The 24,848-nt window shown below is 41.4% G+C and overlaps 2 long non-coding RNA genes across 3 annotated transcripts in view; one reads left to right on the top strand and one right to left on the bottom strand.

Moving 5' to 3' along the window:
* LOC131920673 (uncharacterized) overlaps positions 1 to 7,565 on the bottom strand; it is a 33,685-nt gene extending 26,120 nt beyond the window's left edge. The window contains exon 1 of the long non-coding RNA XR_009381744.1: positions 7,385 to 7,565. This is a non-coding gene — a long non-coding RNA (uncharacterized LOC131920673). The remainder of the gene's footprint in view (positions 1 to 7,384) is intronic.
* A 134-nt stretch (positions 7,566 to 7,699) lies between these two features.
* LOC131920655 (uncharacterized) lies at positions 7,700 to 23,493 on the top strand. Of its 2 annotated transcripts, XR_009381741.1 has the most exons (4): positions 7,700 to 7,822; positions 8,326 to 8,399; positions 21,525 to 21,581; positions 22,627 to 23,493. It is a non-coding gene; the product is annotated as an uncharacterized LOC131920655 (long non-coding RNA). The 2 variants fall into 2 exon arrangements; XR_009381742.1 differs by lacking the exon at positions 21,525 to 21,581.
* Positions 23,494 to 24,848: the final 1,355 nt, after the last annotated feature.

Below are 24,848 nucleotides of genomic sequence, written 5' to 3'. Positions count from 1 at the left end.
GCCTTCCTGACTACCTAAGCTCTGGTCCCCCTATGGTCGTGGTACCCATGATGGGCCAGTACATGACAATATCCCTTTTGGAATGGGTCTAAGGTAACTACAGCAGTCTTAGCTGCACTAAGCCCTCTTCTTCTAAACAGAAATAGAGGAAGAGTGGAAACTTTTAGAAAGAAGACATAAAAGCTCCCCTAATTATGACACCTTCACTTAAATTTGACTTAAATATGACACCAAAATTATATTTTGGGCTATTATAGAAATGTTCAAGTATATCTGGTATAAACATTTCTATACATATTTACAACTAGCACAAATAAAACTCTGCTATACATATTTACACTTTTTACAAACTTACATTATACATATTTATACTTTTTACAAACTTATATTCAAAGGGAAACTCCACTATACATATTTACACTTTTTACAGACTTACATTATACATATTTACACTTTTTACAAACTTACATTCAAAAGCAAATTCTATAGGACTACTTTATAAACTTTAGCAACATTTAGAAAAGATTTCTTAACTGAACTATTATATTTTCTTTCAACAAGACAGAAAGTATGCAAATCATCTCTAAGTTTGGAGTTTATTGTCAGCTTTGATATCATTCTGAAAGTTTCCTTGAGAGTTTGAAGTCAAAGCCTAATTCATCAGTGGCTCTAAGCTTTATTTGGTAACTGAGGATAAAATTCCCTCTTCTTAATTTTTTAAAGTTGCTTTTTAAGTTGTAAGATAGCTAGATTTTCTGGAGTTTGGTCCCCATCTGCAAAGCTGTGACTCTTTTCTGAATACATGCTTCTTTGTTCCCCATTATATTTGCAAAGGGATCACTCACTGCAGGCTGTTGTTCAAAAAGGCAGAAATCTTCTCTGATTATCCTCTTTGTCAAGGGTTTCAAAATGACTTGAGAAGTGTCATTAGCATTTTAATTGCCTTCTGACAGGCATCACCTGTTTCTCATTCTTCCATAGCAAATAATCCCCGCCTGACAGGCAGGCTATTCTCCTGTTTCTCATTCCCAGGAGGCAGGCTAACAAAGATTATGGAAAAATGGCATTTGGGGGAGTTTAGGGGGCTATACTGGCAGTATTTCCTTTAGGCATTTTGCTGTTAAGTTACCAGGAAGATTTGAAATTTTTTCGTCCCAGTCTATCTGCCTTTTCTTTGGGCCTGCTTGCCTACACCACCTTGCTTTTATATATTACACTTCCCAAACTGCCTTTCTCTATAGCATCACGCTGTTGTAAACTACATTATGGACTACGTTTCTCAAGCTGCCTTTTTGCATCTGCCACACTTCCATTTCTGTTTACATGGTTTGTATTCATACTGAAAATCAAGATCAAGTGAGCTGTTTTGCCACGGGAGGTTTCTGTTCTCCCTGAACTGGCATTGACAGGTGTACTTCCTTCACCTGATATTTTTCCTGGAATGAGCTGCATCTGCCCATGCACGCTTATGGATTGGCACTTGTTTCCCACCTTACCAGGTCAGTCAAAGAAAATGAAAGCACTTGAAATAAAAGCCTTTTCAGCCTTTTCAGAGAGTTTTTTTTCCTGATAGCTCTCCTGTTTATCCCTGCTTGTCCCTTCCCCCAAGATGCAGATTCCCTGATGCCTTAGCCAAGGCTCAGTTTCTCTGCTAAGTGCTTTCTGTTCTGGGGGTAGAGGCTTGAGTCCCCAGTATAGGAACTTAGATCCTGCCTCCCTTATTGCAGGGAGAATTTCTAGGCCTTCATTGCTGCCTTCATGCCAGCAGCCCCTCCCCAGGTACCGCACCACCTCTCGCTGTGGCTCCACCATTGGGGAAATGTCCCTCCTTGGCTTTCTGTCTACACTTTCTCAGGTGTAGGCTCTGGCCACAGGGAATTCTAGCTGCTGTTTGTCTAATACTGGCTTGAAGGAGAGACAAGACTAGTGGAGAGAATTTGCCACATTCCAAGAGGTTTTTTGTTATTTCTAGGCCAATTACAGGTGACTTTTCTCATTCTGATAGATTTTCCAGGTGAGTTTAATTTTGCCCTTACAGGAGGAAAAAAAATCTGTGAAGGAAAGACCTTAAAAGCTTTCAGTTTTTTAGAGAAAGATTACTCATTTCCCCCCGAAACTTCTGTTCCCTAAACTTTGGCTTCATGGCCAATAGGAAACTAATTCATTTAATATATGGTGTTTTCATGCAGTGGTGATGCCAGCAGAGTGAAGAGTTTTATTTCATCCACATCTACCTCAGGGAAAATTCTTTTCCTGCCACTCAGGGCTTAGATCTAAGCTATCCACAGGCCAAAAGATTTTTCTACCTGTTTTCTTTTATCGTATTTTTTCATGACTTTGGTTCTTCCCAGTTTGTGTTTGTAGTCCCATAGCTGGAGAATCAAGGACATAGCTCCTCTGTCTTTTTGCTTATCTTATTCTACCCTACTCTAATTTTCTTTTTACCCAATATTCCTAATTCTACATTTATTCTAAACTTCTTCTTACACTATATTCCTATATTCTATCTTACATTTTCCTTAATTTTTAAATATAGAAATTAAGAGAGAGAGAAAAGAAAGAAAGACTTAGTTAGAGAGAGATACTCAATGCAGCCTCACTTTTAACTTTGGCATTCAGCTGCCTTACTAAACTTCCAAGAATAAAATACCATCACCTTTATTTTTAATTCATTATTGGGCATGCCCTCTTACACCCATGACACCCCCTAGGACTCCTTTTGCCAAGTCCCTGTCCCTGTTCCTGGTGCCATTTGTGGGAGCCCAGCTGGGATACCACCTTCAACATTTAATGACAGGGTATTCTTGAGGAATGAGGAATAAGAGACATTAGATAGAAGGATAGAGGGGAGAGAAACAGATAGAAACACAGGATAGCCTCAGGAGGGCCTGGATCATTATCCACTGGCCCCTCTTATCTCTTCTAAAGAGCCATTTATAGGAATGCCAAGGGGTGGAGCAAAAGACCTCCCCCTAGCTCAGCCAAGTGTAGACCCTTCCAATCACCTGGTAACCATGCACATGGTCAAGCAATCCTCTAATGCAGCTCTGCTGGGTAAAGCAAGCTCAGATCTCACTAGGAAACCTTTGTGAGCCTCCACAACATGTCAACTGATGTGGTCTTCGCAGATCTTATGCAAACAGCCATATCATTAAGAGTTTATAGAAGCAACATTTCTTAAAAAGAGAGAGATGTAAGGGGAATATAATTCTTAGTTTTGAGTACAGTTTGGGCTGTAATCTCATCAATAAGTCAACAAAACAAAACATTCTATGCTGTGGAATAATCCTCTTTTATACTGAAAAGATTTGTCACTTTAATTGGTTTTAATAAAATGCTGATTGGCCAATAGCCACACAGGAAGTGTAGGTGGGGTGACCAAACTAAGAATGCTGGGAAGAGGAAGAACAGAGAAGGAGTCACTAGTCAGATGCAGAGGAAGCAAGATGAGAATTTCTACTGAAAAAAGGTACTAAGCCATGAGGCTAAACATAAATAAGAATTATGAGTTAATTTAAGTGTAAGAGCTAGTTAGTAATAAGCCTGACCTACTGGCTGAGCATTTATAAGTAATATTAAGCTTCTGAGTCAATTATTTGGGAAGTGGCTGCCAGATATTTGAGAGTTGTTGATGGGAGATAAACTTCTGCCTACAATTCTACACCATTCAAACAGAAAGAAAACCTTCATTTTGTCTTATGTTGCTTCTTGTTGGTTTGAGCTGGAGTCTTCTCTATGCTGCTCAGGTGAGCTAAATTCTAGATCCTCCTGAGTGTCTGTGGTGTTGGGCACACATATCTGCATTTGGCTTAGAAAGAGATTTGAATTCTGAAAATGGTTGCAAAGATGTTGAGAGAGCTAAAAGAGAAGCATTGATAGGAAGACACACCTGCTACCAGGCAAGCATTCACGTCTCAAGGTTCTGTGTGGCTGGTGGAGGAGCTCCACATTCAGAGAAATACTCTATAACCTGTTTGACCCTATGCTGAGACACCTCTGCTACCATGGCATGCCACAATGTTTTCTTCTCCAACTGGTAAGCTAGTTGGTAAAAATTTCTGGAAAAGGAATATACAGGCTTTCAGCTCTTGCCTTACAGTATAAAACGTAACACCAGAGAAGAGAGAGTTGAAATATTTAAAAAAATTGATACAAAAATAGTATCAGTTAATTAGGTGTATGTTAAATTGTTTTAAATAAGTTACATTTGATAGAAAATTACTTCTGAATGGTTTGGGTAGCTGCAACTAACCAACTTCTTTCTAGTCCTTTCTTAGCAATTCTGTTGTTGAGACTAAGTAGAATGTCAGCAGCAGACCAAGAAGGAAGAACAGCCAGTGCAGGACAGGTCAGGACAGATGCAAGTCAGGTAATTTGAAGGCCAGCAAAGGTTTTGAAAAATAATTCACCTTTTCAAGTTGAAAACATTGAAATTAGGAGTGGGAAAATAAAAATAAACACCTTTGTGTTAGGAAGCAAGAGTCTGAGATTTACAGAAGAAATACATATGTACATATGACTACTAATTGTATGTAAAGTCTCCTTTATCATGGGAGAAGAATGAGTTGACCCCAAATGCAAAAATCACATAAAGGGCCACCTTCCTATGATTTTAAGCAATGCAGTGAACATTGAACAGCACTTTGGTTTTTTCCTTGTGCTAAGGGGAAGAATGTTTCCATAGATGCCTTTCTTAAGTTGTACACACAGTTCTCTCCCAGTTCTGGATGTGAGGCAGTCAGCCCATTTCACAGCTAAGCCTAGGAAAACACTGGTGTGGTAAAAGCAACAGGAGAAGTGAGAGGAATCTGTATGCTCAACCAGCCCCCGTGCAGATCATAGGTTTATGAACATTCGAAACACACCCCTGGAATACCACACAGACTCCTAGGAGGTCACTTCACAGAACATATCTTCACACAATTTCCAAAGACATTCTCCAAAGATTTCCACTCCTGAATCCTCAGGAGCCTGTAAATGTGGCCAAGAGACTTAGTGTGTGTGAGGTTAAAGTCTTGGAATGCAGAGAGTGCTCTGGATTATCTATGAGGGGAGAATTGAATCACTCAAATCCTTGAAAGTGAAGGACCTTTTCCTAACTCCTGTGGAAAGAGATACAGCTGTGGAGGAAGGCCAGAGGAAGGGGCACTGTTGCTGCTTTGAAGACAGAGGAAGGTGGCCACAGGTAAAGGAATGTGGGCAGTGTTGAAGAGCTGAAGAAGACAGGAAGAGTCTCCCTTACAGCTTTCAACAAAAGAACATGGTTGTGTCAATATCCTGATCTGAACTCAGCTGGTCTTCTGCCTGACCTCTGCCTCTGCCATAACATAATAAATTTGTGTTACTTTAAGCTCTGATATTTTGAGTCATTTGTTACCACAAGTTGGAAAAACCATAAGACCCCTATTTATCTGTCATTTTGGCCTTTTGTTTTAGACATAGTCCACCACAAAAAGAACCCTGGCCCAGCAGTTTTCTCACACTGTAGCTAGCTTTAGTAATGACTGGGCTGTGCCAAAGCTTTACAAGTTGGGAAATATTTTGAATAAAGCTTATGATTACAAGGGCCTAAACCAGTGCCTCCTGCATGTGTGTGTGTGTGTGTGTGTGTGTGTGTGTGTGTGTGTGTGTACATACACCCTCATCTGTGCATGCATCTATGGAGGCTAGAGATGAACTTCAAGTATCTTCCTCTCTCACTCTCCACCTTAGTTTTTGAGGTAGGATGCTATGAGATGGTCTTTCTGTATGCTGTGAATATGTATGTCTCTCATTGGTTGATAATAAAGTTGTTTTGGCCTATGGCAAGACAGGATAAGGTTAAGCAGAAGAATCAAACTGGAACTCAGAGGATTTTTAGAGGGGCAGAGTCAAGACAGATGCAAGGAGCCCTGAAGATGCCAGAGAACCAGTAAGCCACAGTACAAGAGATCATATACAATGGCAGGAAGCACCACCTCCTTTGGGCCGTATAGCCCAAGGTCATGGGTGGAACAAATACCACTACATTTCCCCTTTTTGTCTAAAAAGGTTCTAATTTTTTTAAGAAAAATTTTTAATTCGTTTTATATACCAATCACAGATCCTCCTTTTCCCTCCGCCTGCCCCTCCAGCCTCTCAAAGGTTCTAATCTTATTTATTTATTTATTATGTACACAGAAGAGGGTGCCAGATCTCATTACAGATGGTTGTGAGCCACCATGTGGGTGCTGGGAATTGAACTCAGGACCTCTGGAAGAACAGTCAGTTCTCTTAACCTCTGAGCCATCTCTCCAGCCCCAAAGGTTCTAATCTTAATGCAAACTATATACAATAAGAATGATTATCAAGTATTGTCCAGGATAAACAAAGGATAATAACATTTAAAAAATGGAACTACAACAAACAAGAATAACATCAAACAAGAAAGACATGCTAAATGTCCAGAAATGTCCAGAAAAGGGGTAAATGGTAAATTACCAAGATTACTCCAATAGCTATCCTGCTTGAAGATCTAACTCTAGTACTAATATGTTCTAGTTAAGATATGAAAAGATTGTAACTGTAACTATCTAGTTTTGAACTCCATCAAAGACCTGAGAAGGAACATAATAATACCTGAGAAAACAGAAAATTCAAGCAAGCAATTTCCAAACTTCTTGCAAGAATAGACAGAGACAGCAGGCAGCCTGGACAGTCACCTAAAGTTTCTCAGCCCTGTTGGGGCATTCAATTTGGCTACAGGCCTAGAATATCAGACAGACCATTTTCAGAAGCAAGAATTTTGAAAGACCATCTTACCCTGTCTTGGCAAAGTTCAGCAGTCACTTTTCCTTGTGTCCTGCTCATCCTGAAAGGACAGCATAGAATCATACAACTTTTTATGTTCATCAGAAACATATAATTCCACAGACTTTATTCTATCAATTAGTGATTATCTTTTCTCCTTAGAAATGATCTGAATGGCATTAAGATTGCTCTGAAGAGTTATTGTTTTATTCATTAAGTATTTATATTTATTATCAATATAATTAAATCTGGTTGTTCAGTTATTATTAATGGACTGAAGTTCTTGTGGTAAATTATCAGATTCCAAAGAAAGAATCCTTCTATTTAAGTCCTGTATTAGTCCCATCAATGACCCATTTTTGCTGTTATTAAGCCAATTTTTTTAATATGAGATGAATCACTATGCTAATTGCGATCATGGTGAACATTGTATACATACCAGGAAGGTCATATATGTCCTGTAATATTTCATTCATAGTACAAACAAAAAAGTTTTTAAATTCCTGAATGGTGAAATTGTCATTTTTTGAGAAATATTCAAAATTTATAAAGGAAAATTTTATTAATTTGTTTATTTATTAATCAGTTTAAAGTGTAAAATTATCAAGTAATTTACCTCAGATAAAATCCTCAAAAGATTGTCCTACGTGTCTTGATGTTCCAGATGTAATTAACCAGGTTAGGCGAATGGCTGGTTCTTTGCATGATTTTTGGATGTAGTATTGTTGCTTGGCCAGTAGGTGTCTGAGGTGTAGCACCAAAACAGGTCTGGTGCGAGCTGACTCAGGCTCCCCTGAATGGGCTGTATGAATCAACCCAGGCAACTCCTGCCCATGAGCACTGAGCAGAACTCCTGAGATCACAACAGATGGCAATACACCAAACAATTAGAAGCGCTGCCTGGGACACCTGCAGACACTCTGCGGGCCTGGCTGAACACGCCAGTTTCAAAGGATGGAGTTGGCCGCAGCTATACCAAACAGTTTTAAAAGAAAATGAACAGTCCGCTGTTAGTCTCTAACCAGGCGGGGGTCTGTTACCCAACCCAGCCACTGTAAGTACGGAACTAGAAAGACGCCTTTCTCTCTGATGCAGTGTTCTATCGGACGCAGAACGTGCGTGCTTCCGGTAGTGGTTAGAAGAACCTGCTGCGTGTGAGCTGCATGGCCTCCAGGCTCCCAACACAGCCCTGTATTCAGGGGGTCACCTGAGCAGGGGTCAGGCAGTTCCCAGGGGGTTCACACAGGCTTTGCAGGGTGGAGAAACTCACCAGTAGCCGCCTGTGGGCATTAGGGTTTGGTCACGGGAGTAGTCCCAGTAGGGGCACGTGGGGTTCAGATCTACCTGGTTGGGCACCACTGACCATGCGGCAGTAAAAAGATTAATAGGAATGGGTTAATTTAAATATAAGAACTGGTTAATAGTAAGCCTGAGTCATTGGCCAAACATTTATAATTAATATAAGCCTCTGTGTGGTAATTTGAAAAGCGGCTGCCAGGTGTTTGATTGCTGGCAGGACAGACTTCCGTTTACAGCAGGATCTCTCTTTGAACCTAGCTGTTTCTGTTTGACTGGCTCACCAGCAAGTCCCAAGGATCCAACTGTCTCTTCCTTCACGTAGCGGGTTACAGGTATGTGAGATATGGAGATCTGAACTCAGGTTCTCATGCAGTATGAGCCACTCCCCGCCAGGATGACTCACTGAGCCATCTCTCCAACCCTCAAATTTATTTTTTATTTCAACCTACCACTTGTAAGACACACATTTTAATATCAGTTTACATATGTAATGTTTTCATGAAGCAGTACTTACCTTTTCTTTAGGTATTGTATTCTGATACCCCAGTTTCATTTATTTTCATTATTATATGCAATAATCCCACAATTTACTAGTAGATCATAGCCTCACCTGAGTAACACTGAGTATTACTTAATGAGTGTTACTCAACTGAGTAATCCTACAGGGTCAAAATGTAAACTCCCTGATAGAATATTTTTCTGTTTTATTTTTCGTGGAATCCTAACCATTCATCCATAATACGTATAACATGATTCCATTTAAAACTTTCTTTTAAATGTTTGTTCATTTAAATATCTTTATTAATATGACAAAATGTATTCATTTGCTCAAAGTAAACCTTGGACCCATGACAGTTTGGAAATCAAGCTTAATGTCAAGAAAGGCTTCTCAGCAGTGAGAGGGCACACTCTACTCTAGAGACAGGTTTCAAACATGTCATCAGATTGAGTTCTGCTTTTCTATTACTCAGTTTGCTCATTTCTCCTTTTTATTTTTAATATTTCCCCTTTTTGTGTCTAGGAAATTATTTACTTTTTCCCCTATATTTTAGGCTCATTTATTGCCCATCCCCCACCCCCAGTCTCTCTGGCTACTATTTGTAGTTGGAGTGTTATTTAAAATTTTTTTTTTTGTTTCAGTATCCATCCATTTTGTATATGGGTCCAGGAGATTTTCATTACATTTTCTGCTGTCCTTCTGCTGCTGGGCTTGGTGCCTGCCCGTAAGTGCGGTTTGTGTTGCCAGTCAAACTCTGTTGGAGAAAACTAATTTTTCCTTTGTGAACAGTTACCAGTTGGAGATAGCTTCCAGGTTAGGGATGAGAACTTGTGTCCATTTCTCCCCTCAGTGTTGGGACCCCGTCTGGTTTGGACCTATGCAGGCCCTGTGCTACAGCCTGCGAGCTCATGTGTGCATCAGTCCTCTTGTATCTGGAAGACATGGTTTCTTTGGTGTCTCTCCTCCCTGCTGCCTCATCTTCCGCAGAGTTCTCTGAGTCCCAAGCATATCTTGCAGGCAGATCACCATTGTAGAGCTAGGAGTTTGTAGCTGGGTTAGTGTTTACCTTTCTTCTCTAGAGTACCTTCCAGTACCACAAACACTAGACAGCAAAGGTGAAGGTTCTAGGTAGACACTTGGCTTTCCTATGTGCAGTGAGTTACATAGACGTTGTCTTCAGCAATAGGGCCTTACCTTCAGTTTTTGGAGAACAACCAATAGCCTTGGCAATAGCCTGAATTATTTGTGGGTTTTCTTGGGGCTTCTTTGGCCAATAGCTTGATTAAATGTAACCCATTCCTGGAATTAGAGGTTTCATTTGGTGAAAGATGTCTAGTTGGGGCTTTGTCTCCCCCATTATTTGGTGATTCCATTTACATTTCTTTCATGTGTGTATTTTTTAAGAAACTTCTTGTGGTGGTTTGAAAGAAAATGACCCCCAAAGGGAGTGGCATTATCAGGAAGTGTGGCTTTGTTGGAATAGGTATGGCCTTGTTGGAGGAAGTATGTCACCATGGGGGTGGGCTTTGAGGTCTCATATATGTCCAAGCCATGCCCAGTGCCTCAGTATACTTCCTGATGCCTTCTGCTTAAGATGTAGCCAGCACCATGTCTACTTGCATGCTGCCATGCTCCCCACCATAATGATAATGGACTGAACCTCTGAACTGTAAGCCGACACCTCAGTTAAATATTTTCCTTTAGAAGAGTTGCCATGGGCATGGTGTCTCTTCACAGTAATCAAAGTTATTTGTTTTCTTGATGTCCATTTTTTTGTTTGTTTGTTTTTTTAGTTCTTTATATATTTTAGATATTAGCCTTCTATGAATATAAGTCTTTTCCCTGGCTAATAGGCTGCTGCTTTGTCTGAATGATGGTGTCCTTTGTCTTACAGAAGATATTAATTGTTGATCTTAGTGCCTACAGTGAGCAGTGTCTCATTCAGAAAGTCTCCTGTGCCAAATGAGTCCAAGGATTTTCTTCATTTTCCCTTCTATCAGATTCAGTGTTTCTGGCACTATTAAGGTCCTTGATCCATTTGGAGTTGAGTTCTGTGCAGGATGGTAAGTATGGATCTATTTTGATTCTTGTTCATGGAGCCCTCCAGTTTGACCAGCACAATTTGTTGAAGATGCTGTCTTTTTTCCAGTGTGTATTTCTGGCTTCTTTATAAAAAGTCAGGTGTCCTTATGTATGTGGATTTATGTCTGGATCTTCAGTTCTTTTCCATTGAACAACATGTCTGATTTTGTGCCAGTGCCATGCTGTTTTTATTACTATAGCTCTGGAACACAGTTTGGGATTGGAGATAATGATACCTCCAGCAGTTCCTTTATTATTCAGAATTGTTTTAGCTACCTTGAGTTTTTTGTATTTCCATATGAAACTGAAAATTGTCTTCTCAATTTCTGTGAAGTATTGTGTTGGAATTTTAATTGCATTGAATCTGTAGATTGCTTTTGGTAGGATGGCCATTTTTACTATGTTACTCCTAAAGATCCATGTGCATAGGAGATCTTTCCATCTTCTGATGTCTTCTTCAACTTCTTTCTTAAATGTCTTCAAGTTTTTATCATACAAGTCTATCAACTGCTTGGTTAAAGCTACCCCAAGGCGTTTTTTAGGCCACTGTGAAAGCTGTTGTTTTTCTGATTCCTTTCTTTGTTTGTCATTTGTACTGATTTTTCATGTTAATTTTGTGTCTTGCTGCTTTACTGAAAGTGTTTATCAGCTGTAGGAGTTTCCTGGTGGAATGTTTAGGGTCATATATGTCATCTGCAAGTAAAGATACTTTGACTTCTTCCTTTCCTATTTGTATCCCCTTGATCTCCTTCCATTGCCTGGTAGGGAGTGTTTCTGAGTCCCTGCCAGGTGTGACCACTAGGGGTCCCCAGTAGCTCATGTTTCTAGGTATTGTGGGTTGATGCAAAGAATGGGGATGATCTAGAAGGGGTAGGGGCTGAAATGGTCCATGGGAAGGAGCAAACCTGGGTTTACCTCAAGGTTTGGTAGCATCTCTAGAGGGTAGAGCCATAGTGGGAGGACAGATCCTTGCAGGTGGTCTGCCATAGGGCTGGGGATGAGACTGGGGGATTGGAAGTGGGGGCTAGGAAGGAGAGTTAAGATCGCCTACCTGATTCCCGGGCCAGCATGGCCAGTGGGTTCCCAGATAGAGACTCATATGCTAAACTTGATGAGTGGTTTGATGAGCATAGTTCTTTCCTAGGGAGGACAGCAAGCAAAGGACCTCCCAGAATGCCACCTCCAGACAGTTTGTCCTTGCATCTCTGTCAGTTCTTATGGTCCTCAAGTGCCAATTGTAGATGTATCCAAAGGAAATGCAGTCAGTATACCAAAGAGACACTGAGACTTCCTTGCTTTTTGTTGTTGTTGATTGATGGGGTGAAATAGACTGACAGCTGCCTGTTGAGTTGGGCTCCAGGCAGATCCCTGCATAGCTCCTTTGTCAAGTTGCTTAGTGCAGGGGTAAGAGTAGAACATTATCACCAGAAATGTTCTAGAGAGATTGGAAGTGTGATTTAAGAAGGGGAAAGACTAAAAAGATGTTTTCGTTAAATGATGAGTGGAGAAAGGACATGTAGTACATTTGCACTAAGGAATTTATTGTTTTGTGTGATGCAGAGAATGATTTACAATAGCCATATTTCAGTTGTGAATGAGTGAGCTTAAGTATATAGCAAGCCAAAGCAAAATACTACATAACAAGATATACAGATATTAGATGGATGATAAAGAAAAACATCAAATAGGGTATTCAAAACATCTAACAGAAGCTCTGCTGAGGCAATCAGCTGGAGCTCCTGACAGGCAGTCCTCTGCTCTTCTCAAGAGCAGAGTGCCCCTTTGGTGAGGCTTAAAGTAAAAGAACAAATAACAACACACAGAGATAACATCATCAAGTTAAGCATTCACAATATTCAGCAGAAACTGACTAGTGAAGTTGAGGGAGCCAGATGAAGTTCCCAACTTGCTTTCTTGCCATGGATAAGTTTTCCATGGATGAAGTTTTGACTTCTTTTTTTTTCCACTATAGGCATGTTTAAAATTTTTATTTACCTTTATATGTATGAATGTTTGGTTTGCATGCATATACATTCACCAAATGCATGCCTGGTGGCCAAGGAGGCAAGAAGAGGACATGTAACTGGAGTGACAAACAGTTGTGAGCCACCATGTGGGTACTAGGAATCTTGTCCAGTTTCTCTGCAAGAACAGCAAATGCTGTTGTCTGACATCTTCCCAGCCCCTCGGCTCTAAGCACTTCCATATCATGGAATAAACAGTAGCAACATCTGTGGAAACAGTTCATATTCCCACTGTTCTCAAAGACATGATGCTTTTACTCTTGGTCTGTTTTATTGTTCTCTTCCCCTCATTGCCAAAATTAAGGGATTCAGACCATCTCCAGATAGGCAGGACACTTAGAGAAAAAATGCTGGGATATGAAATGGGAGACAGATAACCCTCTTCCAGAGTCAGCTTCTCAGTGAGTTCAAACCACACACAACAATTTACTAATATACTGTACATGACAATTATTTATTCATAAAAAGTATGTCATTTGTCACAACATTGATAGAACTGAAGGTTGTTAAGTGAAATATAAAAATTAAGTGCATCAAAACAGAGTAAAACAATGTACCAGAGTGCTGGATGCAGTGACTCATAACCTGTAACCCCAACCTTTGGGAAGTGGAAGCAGGAGAATAAAGTTCAAGGTCATCCTCAGCTGCATAGTAAGGTCAAGGCCAGCCTAGGCTACAGGGCATTCTGTCTCAAGTAGCCAAAACAAAACAACAGTGGTTACCAGAGACTGGGGAGAGTGCGATGGGAAGGGAGAGAAGGGAAAGTCAACACGTGGGTACTCAGCTGCAGTTCGGGAGAGATAAGATCCGCTGTGCTACCGTGCAGTGGGTGACAGTCATGCACACTATATGTTGTTTATCTAAAAAAAAGTGGATGAAAGAGTTTTAAAATGTTAGTTTTATCATAAAGAGGTGATCAGGTACCAGAGGCACTACCCTCTCAAGGGTTAATGCATCTCTTACATGAGTAGTTACGACAGTGAACTATAAAGGCTGGTTACCATGGGAGCAGGTTGCTATAAAAGGGATTTGGCTTCTAGAGTAGCTTTGTCCCATGTGTGCTCTTCTGTATGTATTATTCCACCATGCTGGGATGCAGGCAGAAAGACCTTGTGATGGTGTGAATGAGGTGTCCTGCATTAGCTCTGGCACTGGCATGTTTGGGCCCCTGTTAGTGGTATCCCCAGTTAGTATGGCCTTTCAGGAGGAAATATGGCACTGGTGGGTGGACTCAGAGGTTTCAAAAGACTCAGGCCATTTTGAGTTCACTCTCTCAGCTTCCTGTCTGCCATGTGAGATGTGAGCTCTTGGCTGTTTCTCCAGCCATTGTGTCTGCTTGCTGCCACACTTTCCTGCCATGATGGCGATGGACTTTTATCCCTCTAGAACTGTAAGCCCCACATAAACTCTTCCTTCTAGAAATTGCCTTAGTCATAGTGTCTTAGCACAGCAATAGAAATGTAACTAAGATGGCCTTCATAGAAGCTAGCCAGATGAGACCACCAAAACTATGAAATGGGAGTAGGAAGAAAGCTCAGTTAGTAAAATGCTTTCCCCATAAGCATGGCAATCTGAGTTTGATTCCTTGAACTCAAGGAAAAAAAAATCAGGCATGATGATGCATGATTAAAATCCTAGCATTGAGAGGTGGAGAATTTGATGAGGTGGGGCTCGGTCTAACCTAAATGGTGAGCTCCAGGCCAAGAAAGGCCTAGTCTCAAAGGAGTTTGATGGCATTTCTGAGGAGGTTGCCCTTTCTGCGCACACACACACACACACACACACACACACACACACACACACACACACAGAGACAGACAGACAGACAGACACAGACACAGACACAGACACACACAAGCAGGTTTTTATTTTTATTTACATCCTGGCCACAGTTTTCCTTCCCTCCTTTCCTCCCAGTCCCTCTGCCCGTCCCCCTCTGTTCCCACCCACCCCCATCCTCTCCTCTGCTTTTGTTTAGGAAAAATCAAGTCTCCCATGAGTATCAACAAAACATGGCATATCAAGTTACATTAAGACTAAGCACTTCCACATGCCTAAGCCTGGGCCTAGTATGAGGAGCAGGGTCCCAGAAGCCAGTAAGAATCAGAGACAGCCCCTGCTCCCAGTGTTAGGAGTCCCACAAGAGGACCAACTACACAACTGTAACATATATGCAGAGTGCCTAGGTCAGTCCTATGCAGGCTCCCTGGTTGTCAGTTCAGTCACTGTGAGGCCCTATGAGCCAAGGTTAGTTGATTCTGTGGGTTTTCTTGTGGTGCCCTTGACTCCCTTTGGGCCCTCCTTGTTACCTAGCATCTGGATCTGTGGATTGAAGCATGGTTATCCTTTACTTTATAGCTAATACCACTTATATGTGAGTACATACTATGTTTGTCTTTTGGGGTCTGGGTACCTCAGTCAGCATGATTTTTTTCTAGTTTCATCCATTTGCCTGCACATTTCATGATGTCATTTTTTAACAGCTGAGTAGTACTCCAGTGTGTACTTGTGCCACATACAAGGAGTGATGCCTAGAACTAGAGGGCATTTTAGGGGCAATCTGGAAACAGTGCATTGAAGCTGCCAAGAGTCTATGAGGGTGGCCCTAGCAAGGACTCCCAGTAGTGAGGCATATGGAGCCTGAAATGGCCATCTGTAACCAGGCAACTTGCAGTAGTGGGACTTGGAAGCCATCCTTGCCACAAAACCTTTGACCCACAACTTGTCCTGTCTGCAAGATGCTGGGGCAATGGAGGTACAGAACTTGTGGAAATGGCCAACCAATGACTGGTCTAATTTGAGGCCATGCCATGAAAGGAAGCCCATTCCTGACACTGCCCAGATGATCAGAAACTGGAGGCTGGATAGCCCAGAGACCTAGGATAAAAAAAAAAAATCAGTGAAATGATTCCTAATGATACTATTACATACTCATGAATTGGTGCATAGTCCAGTCATCACCAGAGAGGCTTCCTCTGGCAGCTGATGGAAACAGATACAGAGACCAATAGCAAAACATTAAGAGGAGAGAGAGCCCAAATTGGAGATGCCCACTGGATTTCTTCCCTTAGAACTTGGGAAACCCTGTGGAAGAGGAAGAAGAAGAATTGGAGGACCCAGAGGGGTTGAGGACACCAGGAGAACACAGACCACAGAATCAACTAAGCAGGGCTCATGAGGGCTCACAGAGACTGGAGGGGCAATCATGGAGCCGATATAGTGTGTGTGTGTGTGTGTGTATATATATATATATATATATACTATATCCTCTGCATATGTTATGGTTGTGTAGCCTGATATTCATGTGGGACTCCTAACAGTGGAAGTGGGGGTATCTCTGAGTCTTTTGCCCACTCTTGGGACCCTTTTCCTCTTACTGGGTTGCCTCGTCCAGCCTTGATATGAGGGTATGTGCCTAGTCTTATTGTAACCTTTTATGCCGTGTGCAGCTGATATCCTGGGGAAGGCTACTCTTTTCTAAATGGAAATGAGGAGGAGTGGATCTCAGGGAGAGGGGAGGTGGAGGGGAGGGGTTGGAAGAAGTGGAGGGAGGGGAAATTGTGATTGGGATGTGTTGTATGAGACAAGAATAAAAAAAGAAAAGGAAATGCAAGTTGGACCCATGTAGCTGGAGTTTTCTCCAGTCCCGCCTGGGCCTGCAGCCGTTCAGACCCAAGTAAACACACCAATTAAAACTGTATGGCTTAATGGCTCAGGCTTCTTGCTAGTTAGATCTTACACCTTAAATTAACCCATTTCTATAAATCTATACCTTGCCACATGGCTCGTGGCTTACTGGTAACTTTACATCTTGCTTCCTCTGTGTCTGGCTGGTGACTCCTGACTCAGCCTTCCTCTTCCCAGAATTCTCCTCTCTTTGTCCTGTCTATACTTCCTGCCTGGCTACTGGCCAATCAGCACTTTATTTATTAACCAATCAGAGCAACACATTCACAGCATACAGAGTGCTATCCACAGCAGACCCATCCCCCCCAAAAGTGAGCTAGATAAACCTCTTTATTTTACAAAGTCCCCAGTCTTGGATATTTTGTTATAAAAACACGAGAGACTAAAGCAATCATCAGTGCTCTTTCCACTAAATCATTCTCATCACTATCGAATATGCTGTAGTATTTCCTATGTGAACAGAGGAAGTCCTTTATTATTTCAACATCCCTTCTACTCAGTACCCTACTAATCAGTTCTGTACTGCAAAAGTCCTCTGAAGTCTATACTTATGTTTCCATTTTATCTTTTTTGATTTTCTCCTGAACCCATTTCAGTCAGGCCTCATTCACAAAAACCGCTTTTGTCAAGATACTCAGTGTCCTCCATGTTACCCCATCAAGAATCAGTTTTCCATACCTTTCATGTAATCCATCTGCAAGATTAGACAGTTTATCATTGTGATTTAAATAAGAAACATAGACTCACATGTTTGAGCACTTATCTCTAATTGGTGTAGCTGCTTCGGAAGGATATGCAACCTTCGGGGGTTGGAGCCTTGCTGGAGGATGCATGTCGCTGGAAGTAGTGTTTGAGGGTTTGTAGCCTTGCCACACTTCCTCTTCTCTCCCTCCTCCTCTCCCTTCTCCCTCCCTCCTCCCCTCCTTCCTGTGTGTGGATGAAAATGTGACTAACCAGCTTCCTGATCCTGCCATGCTAATTCTCCTGACTTTTGCCATGCTTTTTCTTGCCATGTTTGACTCATTCCTCTGGAACCATAAGCCAAAATGAACCCCCTTTCTCCTTTAAGATTTTGTGAAGATATTTTGTCACAGTAACTGAAAAGTCGCTAATACAGACTAACACATACTTTATTTCAGTACTGGCTCATATGGCACTCTATCAGAGAGGATTTTCTGATCATCTTGGTTTGAATAGCCACTCTCTACCCTTCCCCTACCTGCAGTACTCATAACTACCTAATATTGTTTTATCTAATTTTATTTTAATGATCTTACCAAGATGTAGTGGGTAGCCATTCCAGCTTTGATCTGGAAGTTCCAACTCCCATTGAGGCTTTGGCAACTGTCACACCTACAAGGTGGGGCCAAGGGAGGACCCTGGAGACCCGAGATCAGGATGGGCCAATGCTCTCTCTCTGTTCTGGGACCCTGGACAGTGGAGGTTGACTGAGCAGAGCTCCAGAGAACACCGCTGGACTGTGATACACCTTCCCCAGACCCCGTGACCTACCTATCCCTTCATTTGTAAGTTACCCACTAAATAAGTCTTCCTTTTAACTACGTGGAGTGGCCTTAATAATTTCACCAATACCAAGACATATTTACATATTACACAATATACTCCAATCACATTCACCCTCCTTTGGTTCACTTGTCCCCTCTCCCCATCCTGTTTTGGTTTGCTGTTGTAGAAGATGACCCTGAGCTCCTGTTTCCCTGCCTCCACATCCCATGTGCTACGATTATGGGCATGTGCTACCACACCTACCTTTGTGCAGTGTTAGGGACAGAACTCAGGGTTTTGTGAATGCTAGACAAGCACTCTACCAAATGAGCTATATTCCTAGCCCCTTCATTTGAATCTTAGTTAGAATAAAACAACTATAAAATGGCATTTTTGAGATAATTAGGGATATTCAAATACAGACTAGGAATTAGATGATATTAAAGTGTTATCCTGTTTTGTTAGATAATGGCATTTATGTGAAAAAATGAAAAGTCCTTGTGCATTAGAGATGAAAGGAAGTGTCTGTTAGTAAACTGACATAATGCTTAAAATTTCTTTTATTCAAGGGTGAGTCCAGGATGTTTGTCTTGAGTGACTGGGAGAGCAGAGCTGCTGTTTGTAGAGAGTTTTGAAGACTATGGGAAGAGGCAATTTTGCAGAGGCGGAGAGTAGGATAAAATAATAGGTTTGGTTTGCACATGTCAAGTTTGAGATGTATGTAGATACCCAAGTAGAGACATTGAGTAAGCATTTGTATATACCAGTTTGAAGTTCAAGGAAGATAAACATCTGTGAGTCATTACAGATACAGGATATTCAAAGCCGTGAGATTGGTGAGAACATACAGAAGACAAAAGTCATCATCTTCTTCTTTTCCTTCTTCTTTTTCAAAAAAAGAAAAGAAAAAGGGCCCAGGGAGATAGTGTGGGAAGTACTTGCTGTGTAAATATAGAGATCTGAGTTCAGGTCGCAACCTGGGGGAGGTGGAGACAGAGGATCCTTGGGCCTTCTGGCAAGCCAGGTTAGCCAAATAGGCAGGCAAGATCTAGGTTCAGTGAGATAATCTGTTTCAAATAACCAGGTAGAGCCTGGTGACGCATACCTTTAATCCCAGAAGGCGGAGGCAGGCAGATCTCCATTAATTCAAGGCCAGCCTGGTCTACATAGCTCCAGGCTAGCTAGGACCATAGTGAGACCCTGTCTCAAAACCAGAAGCAAACAAAGAAGGTGGAGAGTGCTTCAGGAAGACACTCGACATCAGCCTCTGGTCTCCGTGCTCATGCATATGTATGTGTGCCTGCACATGCATGAGTACACACATGCACACATGAATCTTAAAAATGAAGGAGGGACAGCCAGATGACTCAGTGGGCAAAGGCACCAGCTGCCGAGCTAATGATGCAAGTTCTATCCCAGGATCCACATGATAGAAGGAAAGAGGCAACTCCTGGAAGTCGTCCTCTGACTTCCACATGTGTGCTGTGGCATATATGCACCCCACACAAATAAATAATAACAATAACAAAATAAAAATAAAGAAGGAGGAGCCAAGCTTACTATCTTAGGGTTTCTATTGCTGAGAAGAGACATCATGACCACAGCAACTCTTACAGAGAAAACATATAACTGGGGGGTGGCTTGCGTACAGTTCAGAGGTTCAGTCCATTATCATCATGATTGGGAGCATGGTGGCATGCAGGCAGGTGTGGTGCTGGCTACATCTTGACCAGAAGACAGCAGGAAGTCAACTGACTGTCATACTGGTTGTAGCTTGAGCAAGAGACCTCAAAGCCTGCCCGCACAGTGACACACTTCCTCCAACAAGACTACACCTACTAATAGTGCCACTCTTTTGGGGGCCATTTTCTTTCAAACCACATATTCCATTCCCTGGCTCCCAAAGGCTTATAGCCATATCATAATGTAACTTCAAAAGTCCCCATAGTCTATAACAGTTTCAAACTTGTTTCAAAGTCCAAAGTCTCTTCTGAGATGAATGACAATCTTGTAACTGTAATCCCCCTGTAAAAAAAAAAAAAACAAACAAAATAAAAAAGCAGAACACATACTTTCAACATATAATGGCACAGAATATACATTACCATTTCAAAACATAGGGAAGGGAGCATAGTGAGGAAATACTGGAGCAAAGCAAGACCAAAAGCCAGCTGGGCAAACTCTAAACGCTGCAGCTCCGCATCTGATGTCAAAATGCTCTTCAGATCTCCAACTATGTTCAGCTTTGTTGACTGCAACACACTTTCTTTCTCTTGGGCTGATTCCACTCCCTATTAGTAGCTCTCTTAGGCAGGTATCCCACGGCTCTGGCATCTCTAACATCTTGGGTTCTCCAAGGCAATCCAGGCTTCACTTTCAAAGCTTCACAGAATGGCCTCTCTACTAGGCCTCCATTCAGGGACACCCCTGACACATGCCTGGTTTCATCAACTTTCTTTAGGTATGGCAACAAATTCCATAACCTGTTTCTTCTATCCTTAACTCACATGGCTGAAGCTACCAATTTCTGCTGCTTGCTGGGGCTGGAACATGGCCCCCTCAGTTACATCTTTACCAACTTTTTGTCCTTCACTGCCTAAGCTTGGCTGTCCTGAAACTTGCTCTGTAGACCAGGTTGGCCTCACACTCAGAGATCCACCAACCTCTGCCTTCCTGGTGCTGGATTAAAGGCATGCAAAACCACATCCAGCTCTAAGCTTTTCTTTATTTAATTCCTTTTCATAAGTTGGAAATTTAGCTGGGTGAGATCTTGCCCTGAGGTCACCACTCCCTTTATTCTATTTCTTAATCTGTTTGTCTCCTTGAACACAGAATATAGCTCCATTCCACTTCCCAGTGATCTTTTCCTCCTCAAAATTTTCATTTTGTAATTTACCCTGCTCAGCTTGCTCCTTTTCATTATAAATCTTCATTGGAGTTACCACTAAAAACCACATGACAGAGTCTATATATACTAGGCTGTTTTGAGATTTCTTCTGCCAGTGGAATTAATCCAAAACACTTCACTTTAGCCTCAGGCAGACTCTTTAGAGTAGGGCAAAAGGTGGCCACTTTCTTCACCAAAATATCATAAGAACAATCTCTAGGCAACATACTAAATTCTTCTTTTCTGAACTCTCTTGATTCAGAGTTCATTAAATCACACTCAGCACCACTGTCTTCCATGCTCCTATTACTATGGCCCATTATGCAGAGCTTAAAGCATGCCACAGCTTTCCTAACCCAAACTTCCAAAGTCCATATTATTACTCCAAACAAAATCATGGTCAGGCCTATCACAACAAAACCCCAGTCTCTGGTGCCACATTCTGTCTTGGTTAGTGTTTTTATTGCTGTGAAAGACACCATGACCATGGCAACTTTTATAAAGAAAACATTTAATTGAGGTGGCTCACATACAGTTTCAGAGTTCAGTCATTATCATCATGATGGGGAGCATGGTGGCACACAGGAAGACATGTGCTGGCTACATCTTGACCAGAAGGCAACAGGAAGTCAGACTGTCACATTTAGGGAAGCTAGAGCAAAAGAAACACATTTCCTCCAACAAGGCCACACTTCCTAATAGTGTCACTCCCTTTGGGGGCCATTTTCTTTCAAACCACCACACTTACCTAAAGCATTCCTAAATTTGACAGCCAGAAATGATGGAAAGTGGTCAAAGAATTGGCAAGTGGAGCCACAGAAGTGAGAGAGTAAGTATGGGAGTGAAGAGCTGAGCAAAAAACAACATCCCTGCCCATAGCTCAAAGAATGGTTTTGAATGTAAATGTATAACAAATGAATTTTACAAAGTAATTTATTTCTCTACATCAAAATATACAAATGAAAAGAATTGTTATAAAATGTCTGGACTTTTATTGTAATGTTTTAGAGTCTTTAGAATCAAGTAACCATTATATACAAATTATGGTTTGAGTATTGCTAAATGCCACCAATACTCTCAGGATTTGATTCTGCTTGTATTATTACAGTAGGTAATAGCATTCTCCATCAAGAGTGATTCTGTTTTCATCTCCGGTTGCTTGGGATCACTTGCTCTTGTGCTTCACTACAATCATCCCCAAGCAACCAAGAACTACCTCTACTAAAGTGTGTCCCCTGCCAGGAGGAGCTCTAGTCCATGTTAAACAACTGGCTGAGGGCAGGAATACATAACCTGGCCTCTTGGCCTCAGTTTGGGACAACTCTGAAATGTTGTCTCCACTCCAGAACTTCCCCTACATGGTTACTGAGGCCCTGGATGAACCCTCACCGGGCTCAGCTTCTCCAGTACAGCATCCAATTTTCCTCACTTTCTCAAAGAGATATGCACCCACAGTTCTACATTCAGCTTTCTACCTCAGAATAATTTACCTGTGGAAGAAATTAAGCCTCAAACAATGTCCTCACTGATGTTGTGGAGGACATTAACATTTACAAAATGATTCTAGAATGTATTACTTGTAGAAAAGTCAGGTCATTTGTTCTGAAGATCTTTTCACATTCTGGTGCTGTAGGATATTATTTTAAGGTGTGTTACTTTTGTTTATGCTCTGGAACATTTGTTTAATGATGCAAAGATGTGTTTGATTAAATAAAATTCACCTGCAGTCAGGAGGCTGAGTCAGCAATTAGCTGACAGGAAGTGGTAGGGAGGAGCCAGGTGGAAAAGAGTTTTTAAGTAGGGTGAGGAGAAGCACAGGGGGCTTTTTGGAGGACATGAGCAAGGAGAGGAGGGTTTTGTTTTTGTCTTTTCAGGAAAATAAAAGTATCTACCTTGAAGACTACAAGGACGTTTGGACAGATAGACATCTAAAGAAGGGAGAACTGTTGGGGGGTGGGGGGGGAATCACCAAGAAAAGAAACAATCTGCGACCTCTAAAGTCTCCAAAAGGATGATGCGGCACCACAACAACAATTCTACTTGGATCACAATATCTTCACAGGACTGGGCCAACAGTTCAAGAAGTAACTTTGGGGATGACATCCACATTTCTAAGAGGCAGGGAAAATGGTATTTGATCATTTGGTGAGTTATGGATGCTTGCCATCATTTATGGAAGTTATTTATTAATTGTTACTGGTATTGGCAAGGAAGGAAATTATGCAAATGATATTGCATTCAGGGATCTCTTTGAAAAAAAAAAAAGAAAAAAAAAGAAGTAGCCAGAGAAGGAGGAGGACTCCAGTGGCCAACCACCCAGCTACACAACCAGCAACAGAGTAAGAAAGAAAGGTATTAAAAAAAAAGAGAGAGAGAAAGGTAAAAAGCCCAGAGACAAAAGACAGACAGGTTAATTTAAATTAAGAAAAACTGGCAAGAAACAGGCCAAGCTAAGGTAAGGCATTCATAATTAAGAATAAGCCTCCATGTGTGATTTACTTGGGAGCTGGGTGGTGGGCCCCCACCAAAAGAAACAAAGAGTTAAAAAAAAAAACAAACAACAGCATTCTGGATTTGGCTGATCTAGCTCTGTGTGCATTTAATAGCTGATATGTTCTGCAGTCTGGTTGTTCAGTGGCTTGGTCAGTACCACCTCAACTTGATAAGCCTGGAATCCTGAAATCCTCTTTTACTTTTCTTTTTACCTTGTAAATTTTATATATTGACTTATGATGCTAAGAGAGAGAGAGGAAAAACAACAACAACACAAAAACTAAAGCTCCCAAGATCACAGGACATTACTTATTGCATGAGCCCTTCTCTGACCCACCACCAGCAGAGATGATGCAACCACTCCACAGCCACACTCAGAGCGGAGAACAGATGACTGGAGTGAGTTTACTGGTTCCCTTCCTCCCAGAGCAGAATTTGATCATCTTGCTCTCATCCCAAAAGGAAACCAAGGACCATCTTTGTTACTGATTTTAAAGGCCGTCCTGGCTTTCTTCTGTAAACGGTTTGATTGTGGATTACATTCTTTCCCTGGCAGCTGGTGTGTTGTAAATCAATTAATCAACATGCATTTATCAAGCACCTGCTGCGTGATCAGAGTCATTCTTGGAGTATTCATGCTGATTAAATTCTCTGTAAAACAATTAGGAAACTCGATCTCGTCTTCACTCTCCCATTCTCCCCACCCCCAATTCACAGGAATGCATTCCAAAATCAAACAAATGCTCCATTTTTGTATCAGTTTGCTGTTTTGAATTAACTACTCTATGCGCTGTTCTGTCAAAAATTGATAACACCCTGAACAATTATGATTCTCCTAAGGTAGTCAAAGCAGTTTTGCATAATATAGACCTTCTGCATAATTATGGTGTTTTTTTTTTGTGGGTTTCCTTTGAAGGGAACCCATTTGCTGTGATTTTTCCTTCAGTTATCTATTTATTATTATTACAAACAATGAAAACCACCTTGAGCTGGCTGGTGTGGGGGACCTTATTGGAAGTGTGGTAGTCTCTCTCACAGATTCTAGATAAAAGCAGAAAGGCAGAAGCCAAGGTTGCTCTGAGGGCCCTGACAGCAGCCTAGAACTCAGCATTCTCTTGCTTTGTCCCTTTGCTGAGACTACTGGCATGTGCCACCACCACCAGATTAATCATCATATCTTTTTAGTGACTACATGTTAAAATGATAATATTTTAAACAAGCTGTTTAAACAAATTGATTTGTTGTGCTTATTCTTTTTACTTTTGAAGAATTAAAGCTGCTATTACTGGTTATTTTTAAGATACATACGTAGCATATATTACATTTCTCTGGAATGGTATTGATTTATAGCTACTGAGAATTTGTTCCTGAGGCTGTGGTGGTTCTGAAAAACAGAACAAAAGTCCTAACAGAACAGACTTCCCCCGAGGAGTCTCCTATGCAATACAGGGGGGGAAAGGTTTTCAGTACAACACAATGTGTGGAATTTAGGTGGAACTCATTTTTCAATGTTATTTGGCTACTGCATTTCAACACCCATTCCCATCAAGGACTACTGAAAGCTGTAATGTCAGATTTTAATGTTTGATGCTAAAAATATCCA

The sequence above is a fragment of the Peromyscus eremicus genome, chromosome 10, assembly GCF_949786415.1.
Source record: "Peromyscus eremicus chromosome 10, PerEre_H2_v1, whole genome shotgun sequence".
Taxonomy (NCBI): domain Eukaryota; kingdom Metazoa; phylum Chordata; class Mammalia; order Rodentia; family Cricetidae; genus Peromyscus; species Peromyscus eremicus.
Note: the sequence above shows the minus strand (reverse complement) of the source record. Positions and strands in the feature narration are given on the sequence as shown.